General features: G+C 37.8%; 1 long non-coding RNA gene across 1 annotated transcript in view; it reads left to right on the forward strand.

The window, feature by feature from the left end:
• LOC141730876 (uncharacterized) overlaps positions 1 to 5,791 on the forward strand; it is a 324,588-nt gene extending 318,797 nt beyond the window's left edge. Inside the window, exon 6 of the long non-coding RNA XR_012582730.1 lies at positions 5,689 to 5,791. This is a non-coding gene — a long non-coding RNA (uncharacterized LOC141730876). The remainder of the gene's footprint in view (positions 1 to 5,688) is intronic.
• The last annotated feature ends 209 nt before the right edge of the window (positions 5,792 to 6,000 follow it).

The following is a 6,000-nucleotide window of genomic DNA, read 5'->3' on the forward strand; positions in this document are numbered from 1 at the left end:
TTGGGTTTTGCTTTTTTTTGAACTTTCTTAGTCGGCAAGTTTTTCAGCCCTAATGTTGTGCTCAAATCTGATGTAGTACTCCAGCTGAGCCCACTGATGTAGCAAACTTCAGGTATTGTATGTAAAACATCTCCTGGTGGGTTATGACTCTGTGGTTACTGTTCCATTCTTGGGCCATTAATTCTCAGATCACCTTCTGTAGAACCATTTCTATCTTGTAGGTAGGTGTCACCTTGTGGTACACATTGAATTACTCATTATTTTACTGATTCTACTACATCCTTTCATTCAATTCCTGCCCTCTAAAGTGCTTGCCATCCCTAATTGTTATCACCTTCACAATTAAGTGCTTTCCTTCCTGCCATCTAAATCATCAATAATGAACTTTGGCGTATAGAGTACAGGATGGATTTAGGTCAGCAGAGCTCTGTTAATGGGAAACTTGAACGAGTTTGTGGGATCCAGTTTGCTTCTACAGTAGTTCATTTGTTCCACTTTTATTATTTACTTGTGGGGGAGAAGTGTTCAGTGTTCTGAGAGGAAGGAGACCTTTTGGCCTGACTAGAATGCAAAGATTCCTATTCCTTATGAATGTGGAAAAGACCTTGGAGGGTTGGCAGGGTCAATACTGAGCAAAAAACAGGAGGGTCTGAACGTGAACAATTGGGTTTCTCAGAACTGTTAGTATTAGAACAACACTGATCATTTGTGAACCAATTCTGTTGTGGAGCCAATCCACAGTTCCACTGCTTGCATGTACAGCACAGACATTATTATGTTTTCTCAATACTTAAAAAATGTATCTGTAATCCTTTCAAATTTTTTCTTTCCCATCTTGATACAGGATTCTTTGGAGAATGTATATTATGTCACTAAGATGCAGTTTGGAACAGATTCATAGCACTTTACATTGAATAATATGAAGGAGGGGCTTTTCTCTATCCATTTTCACCAGGACCTTGTCCCAAAAGAATTTCATTTTCAGTATGCTAAAAACTGAAAACTATGTGTTTGGGGAGATTTAAATCTTTCTGGCCAAATCAAATTTCTCATATTTGTCTCCTATAAAATGTTCTCATAATTGAAAGTTCTTTAATCTTTAAACAGCATTTAAGCAGATTTTATTTGCTATAAAGAAAGATGATATTCAGATTTTTTTTTTACTATTTTATTAATCTTTGTTCCAAAATATTGAAAGTCTAAAAATATTTTTATATTCTCATGTAAATCATGCAAACCAGGACATTTACATCCTTTTAAATAATCAGACCATGATAATATGAATGAAGAGCGCTACAAGTAATTATGAATATATATTTCTGGAAAGTTGTACCAGAGTGATGTTTCAGATAAATTTTTATTAAAACTGAAAAAAGCCATTTAATCATTTCCTCACAAATGTTTGGTACTGAGCGCTGCTTAAGCTGTATCAGCAATTTGTTGGGAAACAGCAATAAATTTGAAAGCAAACCAATATGAACCAAAGGAATCCTCTTAGGGAAATTTCTGTTTGGGTGGCAAAAAAGGGTTTGATAAATTTACTTTATCATTCCAAAGAAATTACCTGGTTCAACATCATTTGCAGTGCAGCATAATTAGATCTTGAGTAATGTGTAACTGATTGTATTTGTAGTGCAAACAAAACCCAGCAGTGGCTGTGTAGATCAGAATATTGATGATTTCATATGGAAAAATAGATTAGAGACACAGATGGCTTGGGAGACCACGCTGACACTACAGCTTTCTGAAATTTTACAGCTGCTAGGGATATAATGCATTTTTGCAATTACTGAGGGGTGGCCAATATGGGACACTGCATTTCTGCTAATTTTGGGAAGGTGCAAAGGCATCTATAAACCAGGGAGCCTGTAGCTTATGTAGATACCAGAAAAAGAGCAAAAGGGTCAGCTTTTTTGTTCCTTGACGTCAGCACTGTGCTCACTCTTTGCTGAGGACAGCACTGTGCAAAACGTTGCTATTTATTCCGTAGCAGCTCTGAGCTGCTTAATCCTTAATCTCTGGGTTGATTATTTTTTGTCATAAACTCTCAAAACCAGGAATAAATGTCAGAATATTTTTATATTTGCATTCCTGTGAAAATGTTTTCTCTGCATGCTCATCTCAGATTTTGACATTAAACGTGCCTCCAGCACTCAGAGATATGTCCAGACTGAGTCCAGAAATGAAAGACAACCTTGATGTTCAGCATCACAAGCGCCTTGATGGGCATCAGCTGATTTCTATCAGCTTAATTCAGTGTACCAACCCACCTTTCTGTATCTGCTGTGCAAATCCTTCATTAAAAAGTGTAACAGGGAAAAGAAGGACTATTTTAGACAACATTTGCAGGTTCAGGTTGAACTATTACTGAAAGAAATGCAACCAATCAATACATGAATGTATTAAAGGACATCTGGGATCCTACCTGCTTAAGTATTTATCACTCACTGGCATGATGCATGGGAATTTGTGAGGCTGTTAAGCAAGAGGTTAAATATGTGATGAATTTTTATTTCAGGAAGAGATAGAGGAAACAAATACAGCGGAAATTTAATTAGCTGAATGGAATTATGCATTTTTAAAATGGTTTTGGCACAGTACAGAGGAATAGGAAATGAACCAACTTATGTAAGCAAAAAACTGGTGGGCCTGCTCTGAGTTTATACTAGGAAAGTTTCCTTTGGAGGCGTGTTTAGTTCTTTAGGAAATAAAAAAAGACAGTTAAAAAGTATTTGAAACTGCAGAGCAGGGTAGCCCTGGTGATCATTTGGACTCAGGGAAAAAATCTCCAGATTGAGCTTTGTGTGAAATAGAAAAGATTAGTCATCATCAATAGTTATTTAAATGTAAGATTGGAAGGCTTTAGAAGAGATCAAACGCATCACAGAACTAAGTAAAATGCAAGTTGGTTTGAAAAAAACAGCTTTTTGGTAAATAATGAATCTATCTTATTAAATGATTAATATTTCCACGAAAAGATCATTCTTTAATCTATTTAATATAAACATAGAGGAAACTAATGTCTGGGACTTGGAGCTAGCAAAATCAAAATAAAGAAATTGAAATAAAGAGAACTTATATAAGTGTATACAATTAATTATTATTTCAATTTGAATTTTTAGTTGCCTTCCATCAGCTCTACCTATCATTCTATAGGAAGGCTCTCATTCACAAACTCATCTGAGGGTCCAAAGATTCTGTACACAACAGGAGAAAAATAAATTGTTCTGGTCTTTATTCTTGGTCCTGCTGTCTTCAAAATCTGGGACGTGCACCGTGTATTCTGAAAAATCATCTTTGCCCACACAATAAATCTGACACATGAAACACCTTGAATTCCTCTTGGCTCTTTAAATTTCTGGTCCTGGATATTCAGAGCTGCCAGATTCTGGAAATTCTGAACACAAAAAGTTTCTCAATCAAAATAGCGATCTTTAGTTTTAAGGTAAGCTTCTATAAAGCAGCTTCTAGAAAGATCATGTATTTACTGTTTTGTTATGTAAACCAGGTTGATTTCCAGAGCTGTGGGGTTCAAAGGATGCTCCTGGCATGGTGATAAGGCCCAGTTCAGTCAACTGAGGCTTTCTGGTTTATGTGTTGAGCTCACCAAGCATTTATTAAGTGATGTATTTTGTTGAGATTCTCATCTGGTTTTGTTGTTGTTCAGACTTCAGTTTGTGCTCATAACGCTGTGGGAATGTTTTGAATTCTGAGAGTGCAAAGTGCAGCCATCCCTGTGCTGTGTTTTAGTGCAGTCACACATCTGTAATGATGGGCACTACCCAAAGAGGTCATTTCAAACAGAGCCAAATCAGCTGCCTGCCACATCCTTTATTTCCAGAAAAAGTCCTTAATTCCCTCTAATTTTCTGTCAGTGTGGTGATTCCTGCCCTCTGGGTAAGAACTGTGGGAATTCAATGTTCAGTCGGGTGAGGTCAGTCAGGTCAGCTTAAGGTCACTCTGCTGCTGCTCCAGGCTCTGTCCAGCATCACAACACTATTGCTCTTGCATTAGAGCAGCCTCCTGAAAAAGGAGCCTTTCCTTTCTTCACTGCTCTTTTCCCTTTCCTCTGCCTGACAGATTCCTTGTCCTGGCACTACACACAATACTCAGTCTTGCTTAACATTTTCCAGCTGAAATGTTTAAAACTCACAGATTTCACAGGCTCCAATATTGAAGTATTTTATGATTTTTTGCTAAATGAATGAATTGTGACTATGAACTGTCTCTGCTGACATTGCCAAGGTATGGCACTTGATTTTAAGACACTTTGAAGTAAAGGATTTTGATGATAGCAATTACAATGCTCTTTCTCAGCAACTTTACCCACATGTTCTGGCTTTGGCTGGCATTGAGTTAATTTGCTTCCCAGTAGCTTGTAGGATGTTTCAGTGTAGTTTCAGTGTTGGAGTTTCAGTGGGACTGACATAGCCTTGGTTTTATCTGTCACTGGGCAGAGCTTACCCAGAGCCAAGGCCTTTCCTGCTGCTCTCCCACCCCACCAGAGAGGGGCTGGGGGTGCCCGAGGAGCTGGGAGGGGACACAGCCAGGACAGATGACCCCAACTGACCCAGGGCATATCCCAGACCATGCTCAGCATTTAAATCTGGGGAAAAGGAGGAAGGAGGGACATTCAGAGCGATGGTGTTTGTCTTCCCAAGTCACTGCTCTGTGTGATGGAGCCCTGCTGTTCCAAAAATGCCTCAAGACCCATTTGCCCATGGGAAGTAGTGAATGAGCTCCTCTTTGCCTCGCTGACACATGCAGCTTTTGCTTTACCTATTAAACTGTCTTTACCTCAACCCACCAGTTTTCTCACTTGTGCAGCTCTGATTTGCTTCCCCATCCCACTGTGGGGGAGTGAGTGGCTGAGAGGGGCTCAGCTGCCACCAGGGTAACCTGCAATAGCATGTCCTTAGGTGTCTGAAAACCAGTTATTTTCTATATCTTCTTCTGTTAAAAAGCCTGAAGACAGCTAGTAGTCTAACCATTTATCTTTTGGTTGTCTGTAGAGCTATAACAATATAGATGGCATAATTCAGTGTCAAAAAAATCTATAAGCATTTGACCTTACATTATATCCTGTTAAAAATAACCCACCAAAATCCAAACATGGATAATTGAATAGTATTTCATTCTCTTGCCTTTCCAAGCAATATCCCTTAAAAAGCTGGCTCATGCACACAGATGCTTAAAGGTGCATTTCTAGTCTCCAGGGTATTTGAGAATGACATTGTATATTCTTCTGTACCAAAAATATTTCTGTGGTGAAGCTCTTTCCCATCTACCAGGAAAGGTAAAACCATTTTCAACATAAAAGTTAAAATTATTTTTCATTTATCTTTCCTTTTGAAGTTGTCCAAAATGTCCAGAAAAATTCAGAGGAAAAAAAGAATCTTGATAAAGGTTTTGTACAAAATACCAACAGGATGGGGTTGTGTATGCTAATATTTGCTGTGAAGGGCAGGGGGGAGGGGAGGATAAACTGTGACAATTCTTGAGAGTAAAACAAGCCACAAAATGAATGCAAATGAAGAGAAGGATAAAGCTTGATCTACTTAGTCTGGTGAACTTTAATGTTTTAATATGTTTTGAGTCTATGGATTGTGCCTGGCAATTGATCTGGTCTTGAGCAAGTGGTGTATATATATATAATTTATAAATTTCCATGTTCTTTTATGTTTCTAGGAATTCAGTTCTTCAGAAGAAAAAAATGCTCTCCATCTTCATAGCAAAGTGATAAGGAATCAGAAAGTACTTGGAATTTTTTTAGCCACTTAATTGAAGCAAATTTCATCCTTAAACCTTTAATTTCTTTCTACAGGAAAGAACAATGCTGAAATACATATGATAAGAGGTCATCCTGGAAAAGTGAGAAAGAGTGTGCAAAAAATAACTACACCCAGATGAATGCATAAAGCATAGGAGAAGCACAAAGAATATATTAGTATATGGATTCTGCTTTTTTTGAAAGGAAATAAAATCTCAGTGAAACAAAAT

Source organism: Zonotrichia albicollis, chromosome 14 (assembly GCF_047830755.1).
Source record: "Zonotrichia albicollis isolate bZonAlb1 chromosome 14, bZonAlb1.hap1, whole genome shotgun sequence".
NCBI lineage: Eukaryota > Metazoa > Chordata > Aves > Passeriformes > Passerellidae > Zonotrichia > Zonotrichia albicollis.